This window comes from Taudactylus pleione, unplaced genomic scaffold (assembly GCF_031769625.1).
Source record: "Taudactylus pleione unplaced genomic scaffold, aTauple2 ptg000571l, whole genome shotgun sequence".
Lineage (NCBI taxonomy): Eukaryota > Metazoa > Chordata > Amphibia > Anura > Myobatrachidae > Taudactylus > Taudactylus pleione.
In genome coordinates this window covers 8,186,140-8,205,443 of record NW_028284973.1, presented here as the reverse complement: position 1 = coordinate 8,205,443, position 19,304 = coordinate 8,186,140, and the positions used below count along the sequence as shown (strand labels likewise).

Genomic DNA, 19,304 nt, shown 5'->3' with positions numbered 1-19,304 from the left:
ATGCGAGGACCAAGACATGAACATTTAACAAACAAGTTAAAATCAAAACTTACCAATACACAAAAAAGAAGTCACAGAACAAAAACGTCTTTGGGGCACAGCCAAAATAAACCTACAAAAATATTTAAAAAATTCAAATTAATTTATGGGCCAAACCAAAAAAAAAGGAGAACCATATTTTAAAAAAGGATGAGGGGAAAAAACTTACACAGAAAAAACACCACAACTAAAAAAAACCACACCCAAAAATGCGAACGGAAAGTTAACCCCAAAAAAACGCCTCTAACACTATCCAAAAAACCGCCAAACACAACTCCCTCCAACAAACCACTCCGAACAACGTAACCTCCAACAAACAACAACCGCCACCTCGACTCGAGTCGCCAAAAGCCATAAATAGTGTTTCTTCTCCCGCTCAAATTAAGGACGGATCATAGGAACGCACAATCAATGATGCGGCCTAATAATAAGGACGCATGTATAAATACGTCACGGAAATAAAAAAACGGTCTGGTGTAGTTCTTGTTTTTGCTTGAAAAATGGCTACTGACCAGCCAAACAATGGCCAAGAGGCGGCCGGTAAGTATTTCTCACATTTCTAATCAAGGCTGATTTTGAAACAGAATATAGTGAAAGATTGTCATCTAAATTCAAAATAATTTAATGTAAATAGGTGTTCAGGATGACATGGAAAAGGCTGCTGGGCCCAGTATTCCAGCCAAAGCTGGCAAAAAGAAAAGGCAGCCACAATTCACAAGAAAGGAGATGGAGGTTTTGGTTCAGAAGTGTGTGGACATCCTGCCACAGGCAGACAGGAATATGGGTGTAAGCCAGAAGTGGAGAATGTGGGAGGAGATAGCCAGTGCTGTCAATAGGGTGGGTGATTATGTCCGTCTAGCCCGGGATGTCAAACGCCGGTAAGTAAAAACTTAAATTAGAAAATAAAAACATGGAAAAATAATGCAGGAATAATGCCTACTTTTTCACCCACAGATGGCAAGACTTCAAATATCGCCTGAAACAAAAACTGGCTGACAGGGCTAAGCATGCAAGGGGGACAGGTGGGGGTCCCACCCCTGTGTCATTGGAGCTGAATGATTTGGAAGAGCTGGCACAGGGGTGTGTGCAGGATGTGGAGGTGTTTGGCGTGTCCAACATGGATACGGACATGGCAGACTTTGCGGCTTCTCATGTTGTCCCAGGTAAATGTTGTGATGTAACCAACTCTGAAATGTTATTGTGACAATATGTAGATTCTAATGTGACTTTTTTCTCTTTTTTCACACAGAGACACAGGCGGATGAGTCTGCTCCAGAGGGGAGCCTTGGCCGCAGAATTTCTGCTGGCTCTGCAGGGGAGGAACCAGTACATCCGGCTGAGGACCCTGCAGAAGCCAGTCCAGGGCAATCCCCCTCGCAGGCAGTGGCACTCCTAACAGAACTCAATTTTAAATCGGATTACCATACGGAGATTCTGCAGAGGATGGACGCCAGTCTGCTACGGGTGGCTGAGGCCCTGGAGCAAAATGCTGCGGCCAACGTGACCATTGGTCAGGCCCTGGCTGAAAATACCAGGGCCAACATCCGAATAGCCAATGCCCTGGAGCAGCTCGTTCGCCAGCACATGGTGGAGCCGACCTCCCTTCCTGCCGGAACATCAGGATCCTCCACCTCTGGCACAACAGCAGCCATTCCTCCAAATGTGCCTAGCCCTGTGCTTAGTCCAGAGGCCCCAACATCTGCCTCTGGACAAGCCAGCCAGAGGACATCCCGGACCCGGTCTGGCGCCCACCCTACCCCAGCCAAACGTGGAAAAAAACGATGACAGCACTGGCTACTTTTCCCACACTCCTTCTGTGCTTGCCCCATATTCCTTTCGGGCCAAAACTTCCCTCTCCTTTCTTGTGAATTGTTTTTAATGTGTTTGTTTAAGTTGGCCAACACTGGTAATATGTTTTTCAGATTTTTTAACGTTATTATTGCCTAACACTGCCCAAAAAGTGTATTTGCAAAATGCCCCCCAAAACTTGAAAAAATTGTCTCTGTAAATAAAAAATTGACAAATGATCTCCATTGTATTGTGACATTATTTAAAAATTGTTTGAGAGTTAATCCTGGATCACAAGCCAAAAACGTCCTCCAAATATTAAAAAAAATGTGTTTTTAAAAAAAGGGTTCTTTAAGGATCTGTAAAATTAAAAAAAGGATGCAAAATCTCCTTTCCTAAGCAAAATGGTAAAATACACACAAACATGATGACATTATTGTTACAATAGCACAAAACCAAATCCAAAAATAAAAACATTCAAACAAATGTACGCTAATTGATTATGTAATCCAGAAATTAGCAGCTGAGATTTTCACCTGCGTACGGTTTTGTGCTAACCCAAAAAACTCTTTTCAAAACACATTACAAGCTGGTTTGCAATTCAAAGTTGATTGTTTTTCTGACAATCCGTGATAAATCGATGAAACATCGAGGAGGCCCGGACCAGAGGACAAGGCCATCGCCATTGTGGTCGAGTAATCCACACCCCAAGCTGTGCGAGCAAGTTGAACGGAAAGAGGATCAGCCAGTGACGTATGACTTGGTACGAACACATTTGCCGTACGCATCTGAAACTTTATGTATGCCCCAAAAACGCCTCGCCACGCCTGCGTTTTTCCATCTCCACCCCCGTCAACACCCAAAAACGGCCTTTTCTGTCAATCACATTTCACATGTCACTTCCTGTTCGCTATTTGACGAACGAGAGAAAAAAAGCTCACAATATGCCGTACACACATGCGCAGTGTAACACCGGCGCATGCGTGGTTTAACAACATCGGAACGCAACGTGCGTACTGATGCTAACGAACGGCTCTGAATGAGGGCCTTAGTTTAATAGTCATCCAATTCCACCGCGTGAGATCGGACCAATAATGCTGTGTATATGCACCTTCTACCGTTCTTGCGATTCTACGCCGACAGCAGTACTGCCTCTGTGGGTGGTACAATCATTTGCTCTCAATATTTTGGCAGTCGGGGATCGAAGGTCGGCAGTATGATTTGTATAGGTGTGTACGCGCATATTTGTACTGTGGTCGGGGCGTCCGATCGAGAGTGAATTTGATCGAACCATAGCATCGAACGAGTGGTTGCAAAGGTGTGTACCCAGCTTTAGCTATCTTGATAGGCGTTTATTGCCATGTTCTGTTAACTGGTGGGAATATCATTAGCTCGATTCTTGAAAGATTTGATGTGGCAAAAGGACGTCCAAGATGAAATGGTAGAAAGATATTCAGTCATGTGAGCAAACACAGATGGCGACAGATCCGTAAAGGAAGGAATCATCTGCATAGAGATGATACTAGGGGCCTGATCCACCACGGATCGCACGGCTGCGTTCGCACGCACCCGCTCGCCGCGAAAATATGCTAATGAATGCAATCGCACGGCAACTGCAGCACTATACCAAGAAGCCCATCACTGTATAATGCCGCCCACTTCCCATGACATGCATCCGCAAGTCAGCGAGTAACATCAGAGCCATTCGCACGGTTGTTGTGGACCTGACCCTACCGCACAAACTGCTAAACTTCCTGTCGCCACCTAGACCTCTGCCAGCGTATGCAATCGCGGGGGCTTAATTATGCACGCCCCTGTTATGGCCTTCAAACGCACAGGCACACCTGTGTTCTGCTGACCACCCCCCCTCCCCTCCACCCCCAAACGGTCACCTCATGTAAATGACTGTGAAATGGGACTACGTGCTCACTGTGATTACTTCCCGATCGCATCGGTTGTTTCGCGTACTGCGATGCATGCGCAGAGCACAAAAATCAACCGGCTGCGTGCGAGCGCAGCCTTGCCATCCAACCTGAATAAGGCCCTAAAATCCAAAGCTGAGGGCCTAGATCTGAGCCTTGCGGTACTCCAGCTGGTAGAGGAAGCGCAGAGGAGGTGCATTCAGAGAAACAAACACAGAAGCAGCTATTTGATTAGTAGTATGAGAACCAGGATAGGACAGTGCCCTGAAGACCTGGGCTACTTAGTGCTTGTGTGAGAAGAGAGTGGTCAGCAGTCTCAAATGCGGCAGAGAGATTCTGGAAAATCAGAAGTGAGTAATGGCCTCTAGATTTAGTAGTGATCAAATCACTGACCACCAGGACCGGCTAGAGGCCGGTTTGAGTGAAGCAGCCACATAGGAGGTGCAGTGCCCTGTGGGGGGCAATGTCCATATCTCCCTACAGTGTTGCTGGGACTGTCCCACACGCAGGCTGCAGTGTCCCGCGGTGTTGGGGGGAACAGACACTGCTGAGCAGCGGGTGAGTAGATGTTGTGCATCTATACTGTGCAGGCAGTATCTGGGGGTAGTCCAGCATCTCCAGGAGTGCTAGGCACGCCTCCAGAGTGACAAGGCAAGGCCACGTCCTTCTACGCTAAGCCACACTCCCTCAATACTAGGCCACGCCCCCTTTTCGCCCATGCACGCCTTCACCATGCGATATGTCCCTCTTCTGCATTCTACAATGTTAGGAGAATGTCTATGATTATTTTTCCAACAGGGGGCAACGTACATTTTTTTTCTCCTGTGGGGGGCAATGAATAAATAGGCTCACTAAAATTAGATTATTGCCGGTACCATTTATACATACGGTAGGGCCCGATTCAGTGGTGGACGTGTTTATTTATTACCAGCTATTTATATAGCGTACACATATTCCGCAGCACTTTACAGAGGATATTTTGGCGCTTCACATCAGTCCCTGTCCCAGTGGAGCTTACAATCTGTGGGCCTGATTCACTACGGAACGCAACTGTGAATGCAATAGCAATTACGCAAGCAGTCTCACTGCGATAGTATGCTAATTCATTGCGATCGCTATGCCTCAGCTACACTACATAGGGAAGCCCCCTTTACCTTACACACATCCGTAATGTTTAGCAAGACTGCGAAAACATCGGTACAATCGTGTACCATCGCAGCCTCACGCACGCTTGCACAAGCTCTGACCTACTCAGGAATTGCTAACTTCAGCGCACGCTATCAGGCCTCAGGCTGCATAGGTCATCGCAGTGATTATTATGCACGCCCTTGCAGTGGCGTTCAAACGCACTGGCATGCCTGCGTTTAGCCAACCAACCCCGTTACCACCCACTAACGGCACTTGCTGTCAGTCACTCTGCGATGGGTCTGCGTAGTCTCTGCGATCGCAATGGCTAGTTCGCACACTGTGATGTATACGCAGTACGCAACAATCGGCCGATTGCGTGCGTATTAGCAGCTGCGTTTCTTGCTGAATCAGGCCCTATATTCCCTACCACATGCTCACACACATACACACTAATTTTTGTTGTGGGCCAATTAACCTAACAGTATATTTTTTGGATTGTGGGAGGAAACCGGAGCACCCAGAGGAAACCCACACAAGTACAGGGAGAATATACAAACTCCACACAGTGCCATAGTTGGAATCAAACCCACGACCTCAGTGCTGTGAGGCAGCAATGCTAACCATTACACCGTCTGTGCTGTTTAGCATCATTATACGGTTGCCGACCTGCGACTTTATGCAAATGCCGCTGCACAGTCCTTCCCCGGTGTACATCTGTGCGTGGGTTCCGGACTATAGACAGTAAAAAGGTCGACAATGTCTAGATAGACACTTGATGTTAGACAGTCAATAGGTTAACTGGGACAAAAGGTCGACAGGGACAAGAGGTCGACATGTAAGAAACTCGACATGGACAAAAGGTCGACTCAACAAAATGGTCAACACATGATTTTTTTTTTAGGGTTAGGCACCAGGAGGGAGGGTTAGGATTAGGGCTAGAAAACAAAAAAAATCATGAGTCGACCATTTTTTTTATGGTGACCATTTTGTGTCGACCGCTTCACCCTGTCGACAATTTGTACCTATCGACCTTATTACATGCTAACCTTTAGTGTGTCGACCTTTTGTCCCTGTCGAACTATTGACTGTCTAACATCTGGGACGGGATGCATGACGCATCGGACCTTTGCGATGGAGGGACTTCCGGGTCTATGACCCAGAAGCCCCTCCGGCGTCCTTCTGCGCATGCCGCGGAGGGTGCTGGGAGGGATCCAATTGGACCTGGTGCATCTTCAGATTCCGCCATCAGTCGCACCATCAAAACTTATGCTATGTGCAGATTCTCAGTATTTTAGTAACCATCGCAATCCTGGAATCTAATGGAAAAATTGTTTCCATTGAACTGGGAACATCGATGGTGGCTAACCATCGGCTTCCTATATCCAGCCCCAGGGGTAAATTTACTAACATGAGAGTTTTTAGACGTGGAGATGTTGCCCATGGCAACCAATCAGATTCTAACTAACATTTAACTAGCACCTTCTAGAAGATAATAGCTAGAATCTGATTGGTTGCTATGGGCAACTTCTCCACTTCTAAAAACTCTCACTTATTCAAATTTACCCCCTAGAGCCGGATTTAGAGGGGCACACTGTGTTGATGCTTACGCAGTTCAGCGGGTTTGCGAAAATTCTAGAAAACCCTTACTGGCATGCGTGAAACCAATGTGTTAAATGGCATATGCATTTGCGTACGACATCGCTGTGACTTAAGACGGCTTATGCGATTCACGGGCATTCAGGGTGGAGACTGGGAGGTGACCTCAAGTGATCGCAAAATGAGGTGGTGGCAAGGGCGTGTTATGGGAGTGGCATTGGAGTGTCATGGTCATGTTATGGGAGTGTCATTATTCCATCGCGCGGAAGTACACAGGAGGAATGCTCAAGCTGACATTTGCATATTTTCACAGCTGCGAATCCGCGAGAAATCGCAGCCACGCATGAACTGTGTGCCTGTAGTCCAGAGGTGAGGATTGTTTGTGCTGGCTTGTATTGCCCAGGGAGAGCGTATGATCGATAAAGCTTTCCCTGTATAATATTTTGATGCATACAAGGGTTAATTATGTTTATTAAAAAAAAGTATAATTAACACCTTCAAACATATAGATGGACATTGCTTCACCATGGTACTCATTCATACGCAGAGTCATATTTATCAAACAATATTCATAGGATATTCCCCGAAAACTCCCTCTTACCTGCAAATACCAAGGATCGCTTAGATGCATGTATGGGGGACCGTGGGCTTCATTCAGAGGCGGCCATACGGTCTACGACCGCACGGCCGCCTCGATCTTTGTCCAGTGCGCATGCGCACGAGGGAGCCGGCTCCTTCGTGCGCATACGTGACACCTGCTACGACCGACAGCGCTGGTCGTAGCGGGTCTCTTTCCAAAGGGGACGAGCTGTCGATGTTGATTGACAGCTCGCCCCCTTTGGAAGGCGGGCCGGGGGGGGGGGGGACGCCCAAACGGAGGTGTTCCCATGGGAACGCCTGCCGTTTGGGGGAGGCCCCACTGACATCACTAGTGATGTCAGTGGAGAGCTTCCGGCTCTGACAGAGCCAGAAGCTCTCCGGGGCTTACGACAAGTGAGACCCTACCCTAGGGTCTCGTCGTAAGCCCCGATGGTCGCGATGGTCTATGACCATCGCCCTAGCGGTTGTTAGAGCTGTGGGTGTAAACCCACCCCCTAACGACCGAAACAGAGGCGGCCGGTCAGGATGCAAGCGGCCGCCCAGTTTCTGAGCGACCGCTTGCATCCTCCGACCGCCTCTGAATGAGGGCCTGTGGGTGTATGGAGTTTAGGTATGATATGTCGACATTGAGCATATTGACATTCATCATGTAGACAGTGATGAAATGTCAATATATCGTCCCTGGTGGTCCAGCGGTAACTTACCTGTTCCAATACGGTTGCAGCGGTGTCTTCCGGGTCCCGGCAGTCATGTAACTGTGACTTCCGGGTCAGACCTCCAATCCTCTGGCGTTTGGGTATTTCTCCCTAACCCACCCACCACCCCGCAGCCTAACCCCAATGTCGACATTTCATCCCGTTGACACTCTGAGAATGCCGGCATGTTGTTTGTCAATATTTTACCATTGCCGACATCATAACTGTTGACATTGACATCTTTTCCAATCTCCTATTTTAAATCGCAAAAATGGCGCCCGTGCTATGTTCCCAGAGACTTCCCTATTGCGATTGTGCAAATCTCCGGGAAAATGGCTACCTCTCCATTTCCCCTGTGTTTTCTGTCTGCAGCGCAGGCTGACGAGGGACTCTGGAGAGATAAGTATAATATAATGTGGGTGCAGGGTGTACGGTATGGGCCCCCCCTGGACCCAGGGGCCCTTGTGCACCGAACACCTTGCACCCATTACACATGTGCCTATATGGGCTACACTCCACAAAAGTTATGGTGCGTACACACTGGGCGATTCGGAAAGACAGTACGATTACAACATCGTAATCGTACAATCGTTCCTCATCCCCTGTAGTGCCCTACACTGATCAGTCGTTCAGTGCAGGCACACTCCATCATTACTGAACATGGGCAATCTGTCGTTATCGGCAGATTGTGCTGCATGTTCAGGCGATGGACAATGGTGGAAACGACCAGCAGGAGCGCGCATAGCTGGTCGTTTCCGACATTATAGTGCACGATTACTGAGTGATTGCACGATTACGATGTCGTAATCGTGCAATCGCTCAGTAAAATTGCCCAGTGTGTACGCAGCATTACCGGGAGAGGGATCTGTAAGACGTACTCTCCGCTCGCGCATGTGCAGTCAGTAGACTGAGCATGCGCACTAACGTGGCTTGGTTCTTCTTACATATCGCAGGGACCCTGTCCCTGCTTGTTTTCTACATACATTCGGGCGATCACCAATTTCTGAAATTGTGATTATCGGGACCAAGGACCTGATACAGACCCGTTCGCTAAGGCATGATCACACGCTGCCGGGCGATTGTTGCTCAGTGCGCATGTGTATAATTCGCAGTGCGCATGCGCAAGCCAGTCTTAGCGATGGGGAATTGTGCGCTCATAGCACACAGACTGCCAGCTACTTTGAGTGACAGTGCCATTTGTGGGTGGTAACAGAAGGTGCTTGTGAACGGGGAGTGGTGTTGCGGACGCAGGCGCGTCAGGCCGCCAAAACGCTGTTTAAAAGGCGTGCATAATTAGCAAAGTAGTGTCATTGTACACGTCACCTGCATGTATTTCAGCCAGCACTGATCGCTGTGCTTGCGGCGGGGAAAGGCAACCTCAAGGGCTGCGAGCAGCTCCGATGGCTCTCGATGTTACCGATTAATCAAACAATTCCAGGAGAGGATGTGTGTTGCGAGGGGAAAGGGGGCATCTTTATACACTTGCGAAGCTCAGTGATGTAGCTCGCTAAGACATACAGGGCGTCCTTACGCCACGTAGTGCGAGCGAGGAATTTGAATCTCCGGCCCAGGGGCGTTTCTAGAGAGGATGGGGCCCATTTGCAGTCTCCGACTCGGGCCCCCTCCTCTCCACCTGGCAGCGCACTGAGCTGTGCGCGGCTAGCCCCGAAGTTATAGACTTTGGGCACTAGCGTGTGCCCAGAGTTTATAGTGTATGCACAGATCACTGGGAAAATGGCCGCGGCGGCCATTTTACCCTGTACTGCACATGCGCAAACGACGGGAAAATGGCCGCCACGGCCATTTTACAGTCAATTTACAGCGCCGGACGCCACCGCCGACGTGGGACTCTGGAGAGGTAATATGGGTGCAGGGTGTGCGGTGCGAGGCCCCCTGGACCCCGCACCCATTATAGATACGCCCCTGATCCGGCCCCTTTTCGCCAGCGAGCGACCACATCTTGCGAGCAGGTCTACATGAGCTCCCAAATCCTGATAATTAATAAGTATGCCCCATTGGCCTAAAACTCTCATCATTGTTTAGAACACCCTGCCTGTCAGAAGGCTCAGTGCAGCTGTAATACAGAGATAGCCATAAGCCATGATGAAGAGTCAAGCAGTGTGTGGCATGCAATCCCCCCAGTACATATAGAATCTAGTACACACAGTACAGGATCTATATATTAGAGTCTCCTGACTTCTGTATGAGACAGCGATCTGTGCAGCTGGCAGGACACACGTGGTGAGGACTCAGCAACAGTTCGCTGCGCTCATCACTGACACCTTGAACTTTCCATAAAGGAAAAATGAGTCCCGCAATATGCACCGGGCTCTAGGGGCAGATACTTAATATGCAATGATCCAGCCCCCAGCAGCAGCAACATCAGACTCATTATACCTATAAATAAAATGACAATAATATAAAATAGTGCTGCTGGGGGAGGTTACGCCCAGCACCCCCTCCTCCTCTTTCCCCTCTCCCCTCCCTCCTCACAATGGGAGCTCCATGCAAATCACCAGTGCGCAACTTTGCGCAAGAACCCGGGTGAAGTGCGGGTGGTATCGTATGCAAATACGTCTGCTGACGTTACAGATCATGTGGCTGTCGGCGTAGATTCCCCACTGATCGGGCAGCGCAGCGTCGGTTGCTGGTTAGCGGCCGGGGGGGGGGGGGATCCGAGTGATCGAACGTTGCGCGCTGTTACATTGTATCAGGAGAGACAGATACATTGTCCCCAACGTTCCATCGCGGCGTCCCCGCCGTCCAGGACCCGACCGCAGGTAAGAAACTAACTTCCCCCGTGCGGCGCCCAGCACACGGGACCACTGCCCCGGGGAGGGGGGAGACGGGGACCCGGGATGGGGGGGGGGGGGTCACAGGCTGCCGCCCGGATTAAGTTTAGCAGCACCCGCGTGTTCGGTGGGTCACGGCGTGGGGTCTGGGGGGAGGCGGGTGTGTGGGGGGGATCCGGGTGTGTGGGGTGTTAATGTGACTTAGCTGAGGGGGGGGTGGTCGGGTGGAAGTTAGGGGGCTCCTATCAGGGGGGCGGGATGAGAGAATAAGCTACGTTTCCCTATGTCGACATAAGCAACAGAAAATATGGCGTCCGCTTTCGATAGGGCGTTACGTAGAGGCAGCTGCTGGGGGCTGGGGAGAGAGTGTGCTCCTACCGGCCTGGCTGGGGGACACTGGGGCTTTTATTCACCCCTCCCCTATGGCTGCCTGGGGAAAGTTCTTAGCTTGGATACTTTGGGGGCTGAGGGGGGTTAATTTGCACCCCCAAATCTTGCTGTATGTGCTGTAATGTGGTGGCTGCGGGAGCCGTGACGCGGTGCAGCCGCTCCCCCCCCCCCTGACTGAGGAGAGATGGTGGCTGAGCACAACACCATGGCCACTGGCTAGCAGAAGCCCTCACATGGGGCTCCTAGCACTGCCCACTCACCTGCCTATATATATATATATATATATATATATATATATATATACACACACCATGTATGTTTATATGACAAGCACCAAGTGTAAAGCTTAAAGTGCTGGCTAGTTCTAAATACTTGAATCAACTTTATTAAATCAATCTACTTCTCAATAGACTAAACACCATACACACACCCTACAGCACTCTTTCCTGACCCTTAATGATTCCTAAAAAAAACAATACAAATAATTGAAGTAAACCCCCGCCCCCTGCAAAATCTGATTATCCTGTTCTCATCCACCACAGAAAGTGCTACAGAAAACTTTCAGGCAAGATCTGTAACTTGCTCCATAGTGTGTTTTCCCCCCACTAATCTCATATAAATTACAATCAAACAACTGCCAGCTCTTCCTGGAAGCACCAGCCGCGCTCTCTTTCTTTTTTTCGCTCTCTCTGAACATCCAGCCCACTTGCAGTCCTATTGTGTGTGTCCCCCCTCCCTACCCAAACCTGTTTGATCAGCACTGGGTTCATGCTGGGCGCACAAGGGTTAAATGTGTTTTGATTTTTGAATGAATGAGATTTTTTTTTTTGAGTGAATTCATTTTTTGTGCTATGAGGATAAAGTTGCTTTTAGGAAGTGCGGTTGTGATTTGCTGTGAGGGAAAGCTCCACCTGATTAGTTTACTTCAAAGCCTTATGGGGGGGTTGTCCTCAAGTATTTCCTGGTGCCTTTTGTTTGTTGGTGTGTAGATCCTAGCCTCATTAATTGTCTATACACAGGCATTTTATATACTGCAATTATACAGATGTGCTGCTAATATATTCTGTTTGTACTTATGCATCCTGTTGTCGTAATATCTTTGTACGCCACTATGGAATCCTTGTGTCGCCTTTATCAATAAAAGATAATAATATACTTCTTTATCTATATTAATGGGGAGTTCTAATGTCATTTACAATGGATTAGTTCTGATGTCGTAGTTTACAATTGGGTAGTTCTGTTGTCATAACTTTACAGTTCATTAAGGAGATTTATGTATTATAAGGAGTGAGGGGGCCCATACACGGTGCGATAAAGTAGCTGATCCGATGGATTGGTGCGATGTCACACCGTGTATGGGCCTGATTTCATACAAAGCACGCTCCTGATGGGGACGTACGTCGCAACGTTTGAGATCGCACTGCAGAATCATGCCATCGGGGGATGCGATGTATGATCCCATGTATTGCTATGCGGGTGAGGGAGCCGGCATATCGGGCGGTCGGCCACCAGATAGTGCTGTGTGTGCGGACCGCCCGATATGTCGGACGTCGGATCCCCCGTCGCCTCATCGCACCGTGTATGGCCGGCCTAATGCTGCCCATCCATTTAACGGTGCGGGGGACGACGGAACGGTTACGACACCGTCGTCTCCCGCCTGGTGAACTGCATACACTGAATGTTCAGACGTTCAGTGTATGCAGATCAATTGTCCCTGAACATGGCAACCTGACGGCGGTCGTCAGGTTGACCGGCATGTTCGGGCGATGATTGATGTTAAAAACGACCAGAGGGCGCGCGCATCGCTGGTCGTTTTTAACCTTTTACTGTCCGATTACCAAGCGATGGAGCGATAACGACCGTCCTTATCGCTCCATCGCTAGGTATAATCGCCTAGTGGATGGGCAACTTAAGGTGTACTTGTCTGCATATTATAAGAGGTCAGTGGCCCATGTCCAAAATGGAATATCTAAATTGTCAGGTTAAGATCGTACGCTTGCTTATGAGAACGTAGTTGGGATGTTTATACCGGTGGCTGACATCTTGAGCATGCCTATTTTTGCAACAACTGTGTTGTTTAACTGATGTTAAAAACTCCTCTTTCTGGTTAAATTGTCCTGCCTATGTGTATACTGAATGACTTTGGAGTATTGCTTACATTTGGACGACTCCATATAGGTTATAACTTTAAAGGGCAGATCTAATTTACCCCAATTTTCCCATAGAAGCCTCACGTGTTGTAAAGGAGCAGGCATTTCCATATTTTATGGTAAGTTTCGCTGATGCAAGCAAAAAAACAAACAAAGGGCTCGATTCAATTCAACGCAAATTGAATAGCGCCGGGAAGGAGCTCCTGGAGCTATTAAATTCAGTGCGCTGTTAAGCGCGACTGGGGTGTGAGCAGAAATCCGACATAAATGGGCACAATGCTGTTTTCTTCCCTTGGCGCCGCATAAACCGCATCGCGCCGGTCAGTTTAGTCGGAGAATGCCGGTTCTTGCAGCTAAACGACATATTTAAGGCGTGAGAACCGTCATTCTCCGACAAAACAGCGCACTGAATTTATTAGCTTTTTTTCGGTGCTATTCAATTTGGGTTGAATTGAATCGAGCTCAATGGTTTTGGTACCATAATATCTCCAGGAAAGGCGTCACATGAGGCTTGCGTGGGCCCTTGTGCTTAATTGAACATGCTGCTCTGTATATTTAATTCAAATCTCCTGGTCTCTGGCGATTAATATTGAAGGAAAAAAGAAAACGTTCTGGTTGCGTCTAACTGTGATGACTCCAGAAGAAGAATACAGTCAGACTTTGAATTTTGTTGCAAAACAGCCGCTGCTGTTTTTAGATTTCATGAGTTCTCTTTGAATCTGTATTTGTGGTTTGTTGTGGGAGGAGGAGGGTCTTTCAGATTGAAATGTTGATGAAGATGGAGCGAGTGGTTGTAACACCAGCAGCAGTTGTTAAACAGGGGTGTCGGGTCGCCTGCGGGTGATCCTGTTCAGCTGTAACGCTGCCTGTGTAGCAGAGGCGGCCATCTTGTGGGCTTAACTAATATTCCTCTTGTCTGCTTTCTAGGGACTGGTGATATTGCACACAGTGCCTCGTGCCTCCCTAGATGTCACTAGTGTATTGATTCCTCCACTGTGTGTAGGTGATGGATATGCTTGGAAGACTTGTTGCTCCACTATTAATAATAATAATAATAATATTATTATTATTATTATTTTGTGTCCCAAAGATAGGTTGCGTTTTGAAAGTCCAGACTTAATAGCTGCACATCTGATGGCTGTGTCTAAAGCTTGGTACACACTGATAGTGCTCACTCTAGGTGGCGCCGGACATAGAGAAAGGGCACTTTTGCGTGCAGCGTGGGTGCGCGTCCGAAAAGGGGGCGTGTCTTTGACTCGTCCCCCTTTTTGTCATTCTTGGGGGTGTGCCTGGCACTTCGGGACAAGCCGGGCACGCCCCCAAGCGCTGCGGTCACTGTGAATGGATGCCGGGGCACATGCGCCTTGCATCCATTCACCGGCCGTGAACGCTGCACCGCCGTTTTCCCCACCCGCAGGAGAGGACAGAACCTGCTAGGCTGTTTTAGTGGTGCGCCGCCCCCTGCCCTATTTCTAAAAGGCAGGAAGCGCCCTCCGGAGGGCAGGGTGCTTTCTGCCCTTTAGAAATAGGGCAGGGCGCGGCGCCCAGCTGAAACAGCCTAGCAGGAAAGCTACACTGATGGAGCTATCGCCCGTTCCATTGAACGGGTGATAATATTTATAATTCATCGCCGGGTGTGTACAGCGGATATATCTGTGTACGATGTAATTCACAGACATCTGATTTGCTGCGCAGCAGGTAGCCGATATATCTGAAAGATATATCGATTATCTGCTATTGTGTATGGGCGACCCGCCAATCGTTCGTACACATGCTGCAGGAACCCGGCGTTGATTGACAGCTCAACTGGACGGGCAATTTAAATGCCCACCCAGTTGAGCTGTCAAGCCCGGCACATCAGGCAGACGATTGGATAAGTGTGTTTTCACTTATCAGCTTGGCGGGTCTGCCGAAAGGCCGACCTAGTGTGGTCCCAGCTTTACGCTCTCCAAACCACTCCACTTACAAAGAAACTTTCTTCAGTACTAGGGCAGCCCTTTCATTCTGTGGTATGGCCTAAGCCAGTTTTAGTCAATCGTATATACTTCACGGGACACATAAGTAACGTATACCCTTCAATGGGGCCACATTGAACCCTCATACTCTGATAAAACGATACACTAAATGTAAAAGCCTCCTATCTGTAATGACATTGCAATAGCCATTTTAAATAAGCCTTTACCCCAATAAGGGCCCTATTGGCATATTGCCTTAAAAGATGTTATTGTATTTGATATTTACTCAATGGTTACTCATTGGTTCTGGGTGTATTAGCCATATGTATGACCACATTAATGTACATTATTGTATAATTTTGTATGCAATTACGAACATGCTAATTTTCCCTATTTCGCTATTATATATTTTGATACATTATGTTTTAAATATTTGTAAATTGATGTGATGCTCTAGTGATTTAAAAAGAAAAAAAAAGCCCTTAGGGCTTGGAGGGTCACATGCGGTCCTAGGTCCGCTCACAGCCCAACACCGGCCTAAGCAGCGTTTACTAGTGACGTAATGAGGTCAGCTGTCTGACCAAATAAGCCTCCAAGCTAATTATTTACCATGGCAAAGCCAGGTATTAGGCCTTGTTTTGTATTCTCATTGAGTTCTGTAGTATTTTATCTCTGTCCTACTATTTCCAATGCTCTGGTCCTGTGTCATCAGCGGGTTTTGCGCCGTCATATTTGCTGACAGCCAAATGACAGCCGTTATTTGCATATAACCCTTCGGCTCTTCCCAAGAAGCTTTAAAAAAATAACCTATTTTGCTTATCTTGCAGTAGCTTTTTATTTCATTGAAGGTATTATAGATGATATGTAAAGGAGTTAGACATTTCCTATCCTACCCCCCATCCAGGTGGAATCCTGCCGTGCCGAAATTGCGGCAACTCCTCCCCCTTACCACTTCCAGAAAGCTGTATCTCGATAAATGTGAAGGTACGATAAGCCAGAACTATTGTCTGAATAGCTGAATCTGATTGGATAAAGGTTTCAGACTACCCAATCAGGTGCCTGTATGTTGCCCACTTAGGTCTGATAAACAGATTAACTTTAGCTGTTGGCCTAGTCAGTGTACCAATTACTGGCCAGTTTTGTCACATTACTGTGACCAGTTTTGGCATTCTGGAGACATGCATGGTTGTAAACCGATAATATTTGCTGTGTATTTTAGATGCCTAACGTGCCATTGGCTTAGCTGTATTTTATCTCAGCGAGGAAGGTCTGAATCTTGGGCTATGTTTTAGGCTGTTGCAGAACTTATTCTTTTGTGCAATCTTTTAGACTTTTTTTTTTTAAATCTGAAAATTTTGTGTTCAATTCTTTCCTGTGAGGCCTGCAAAACTATAGAGTCGTATCGTGTGCTATGGCCTCAGTCCTGTTTTGATTCAGGGTGCTACCCTATGTTTAAATATTGCATGTATAAAACCTCAGCTTGATGTCTTGTCTCTGTTTTGTTGACTTGGGGTTGGTGTGTTTGCAGATCCAATGGGGGCGATTCAATTCAGCGCACTGTATAATCCAACTAATGATTTCTTCTCGCACCATCCTGAGGGTGCAAAGAGGAATCTAATCAGTGCCGGCCACGAGGCTGTCTCCCGGCCTAACGCGGCGTTAACAACCTGTCGGCCGGCACTTCAGTCGGAGAAAACATTGCGGTGAATTGAATAGCTCCAGGAGCTCCTTCCTGGCGCTCTACAACACTCGCTGAATTGAATCGCCCCCAATGAGTCTCTTAAGAACCTTGCACAGCGGAACGCTGGCTTATGTGTCTAGCGCTGGATAACGGACTTGAACAGCTACCTAGTCCAAAGGACAAGACCACTCTCCAGTTTGGTCAAACGTCGGTGGCAGAAATAGACTGAATCCAGCTGCGAGGGCCATGCCGCCAGTCACTCCTGGATTTACCTGCGGCTGACTTGTGCTTTCAGAGGAGGGTTGGACCTACAGTCTGACAGATCATCGTTTTATTATCGAGTCAGTTAAATTTGGTCGTATATAATTAACCTAACATACAGTTTTATTCAGCTCTGATAAGTGACACTCAGCTTCTTGTCTCCGATCTGCAGAAATTCAGAATGAAAATCAGCAGTTGTGATTGTTGATATGTGTAGATTGTATCTGAAGTCTGTGTTTATTCTTATGTCAACTGGGTATTGCAAGAGGCCTGATCCTGTAATCTGTTAAACAATTCTCCCCGTCACTCGCTGTGAGTGATTTTTATGAAAAGCAATTTGCACAGTAACGTTTGAGTGCTGTGTACAGTGATTGTCTATTTTGCAGGGTGTTTGTACATAAGGGGTGATTTAGTAGAAAAGTGGAGGAAAGGGAACGTTTAATGAATAAAATACAAATTGTATTAACCCCTTCACAGCGAGGGGCATGTTCTACTTGCTGTTTCACTGGAAGCTGGGGTGGTGAATAGGACCTGCTGATTCCTCTTTGTGAGGGATAGTTGAAATTACGCAAATCCAATGGGGGTTTATACGATAGGGTTGCAGCCTACGAGCAACTAGGTTCCTCTCCTATTTAATAGAAAATAGATATCGTGAAGGGGGATGTCATACACAGGAGAAGGTACAGATTGTGCCAAAAGCTTCGGGAAGGTACATGGAGTAACTGGCCACAGACACCTGTGGTTGCCCTAGAAGTGGTTTCTCAAGACTGTCTAGGTCAGGCCTGGCCAACCTGTAGCTCTCCAGCTGCTGTGAAACTACAAGTCTCATCATTCCCTGCTACTGTTTTAGTATTTCCTAACAGCAAAACTGTGGCAAGGCATGCTGGGACTTGTAGTTTCTCAACAGCTGGAGAGCCACAGGTTGGCCTGGCCTGGTCTAGGTATTTGTCCCGTTGAGGAGGATTTGTGCCGGTTCTGCGTTCCTTGCAATTTGCAGTGTCTCATTTTTTTAGAAGTTTTAAAACAGTTAATTTTGTCATATTTTTAGAAACCGGAACTCATCTGCAAACGTAACTTTCTACCGTCTAAAATCAAGTTTCCAGGTGGGGTCACACAGGCACATCTCTGTAGAAGTGCCCTAGCAGTAATAGGGGCATATGTATCAAAGCTTGATGTGAGATATAGATCGACCAACCAATCAGCTTCTAACTTTTACATTTTGCAGGCTGTGTTTAAGAAATGATAGTTTGGAGCTGATTGGTTGGTGATATATATTTCACGATTTTATCTCACATCAAGCTTTGATACATATGCCCCTTAGTGCGCAGGACACTCCAGGCCGAAATATTGAATAAATGGGTAAGCCTTATTCCCCCTTCACATAGAAGCAATAATGGATAGAAAATGTTGCGCTCAGTTTATTCCGAGATTAATCGCTGCTGTGAGGCAGAAAAAGCATTGCGAAGTCACGTCAATTTATTAACAGTATTTTGAGCGATATGGGGGGGAAATTCAGTTCAGCGGGAAGTGGCGACTGCACACTTTTTCGCCATTTCCGGTAGTGCTGACCACGCAAGTGTTCCCTCGCACCTCTCTGGGGGTCGCTATGCACCGACCCGGAACAGAACATTGTGTTTATGTCTGCAATGGAATCCCCACCCCCGTATGAGCACTAGTGAGTTTGTAAATTTAGAGGTACTAGTGGGCTCATTCACACCTATTTACTGTAGTTGCACCATCGGTTTTTAGAATAGAATGTGGCCTACATTAACGAGTTACCACTGCAAAAATATTTATTTCTACAAGTGCATAAAACATGGGAAACATTTGTATTTACCCTCCCCCCACCCCCCCACCCCTATTGCATACATATACATGTAAGCCCAGAGTCACTGCAGCAACAGTAGTCTTACACTGAATTTTTAATTTATTGTAGTGTGACCAACGCCTTTTGTCGCACATTGCTGCAGATTTATCGCCAAGGTCTTCAATCGACTTAATTGCCTCCATTGCCTGCATTGGCATTAGTGATCGCTCGTATATGCGATCTAGGGTGATGAGGGCAGGAAATGCTATTTTTACCTGTGTAATGAGATTTCTGACAGATTAATTGCTTAAAGTAAAGACTTAGCACTGGGGTGTTCTTGGCCATTAAGCTCATGGTATTTTCTTACAGAGGCCTAGTTTAGGCTTTAGGTATGTACCCCACAGCCTTGCATTACAGTTTCTTAATGCTAGTGAGCTCTCAGCAGGCTTCCATAGCGCGTTTGGCCTCGCGTGATTAGAGCAAGACGCGTTTCTGAAAAT

At 47.4% G+C, this 19,304-nt stretch overlaps 1 protein-coding gene and 1 pseudogene across 1 annotated transcript in view; both read left to right on the top strand.

The window, feature by feature from the left end:
- LOC148481662 (uncharacterized) overlaps nucleotides 1-19,304 on the top strand; it is a 51,395-nt pseudogene that overhangs the window by 15,646 nt on the left and 16,445 nt on the right.
- Nucleotides 10,265-19,304, top strand: part of ZHX2 (zinc fingers and homeoboxes 2) — a 44,242-nt gene continuing 35,202 nt past the window's right edge. Inside the window, exon 1 of the mRNA XM_088453122.1 lies at nucleotides 10,265-10,548. The gene's annotated coding sequence lies outside the window, so the exon portion shown is untranslated. The remainder of the gene's footprint in view (nucleotides 10,549-19,304) is intronic.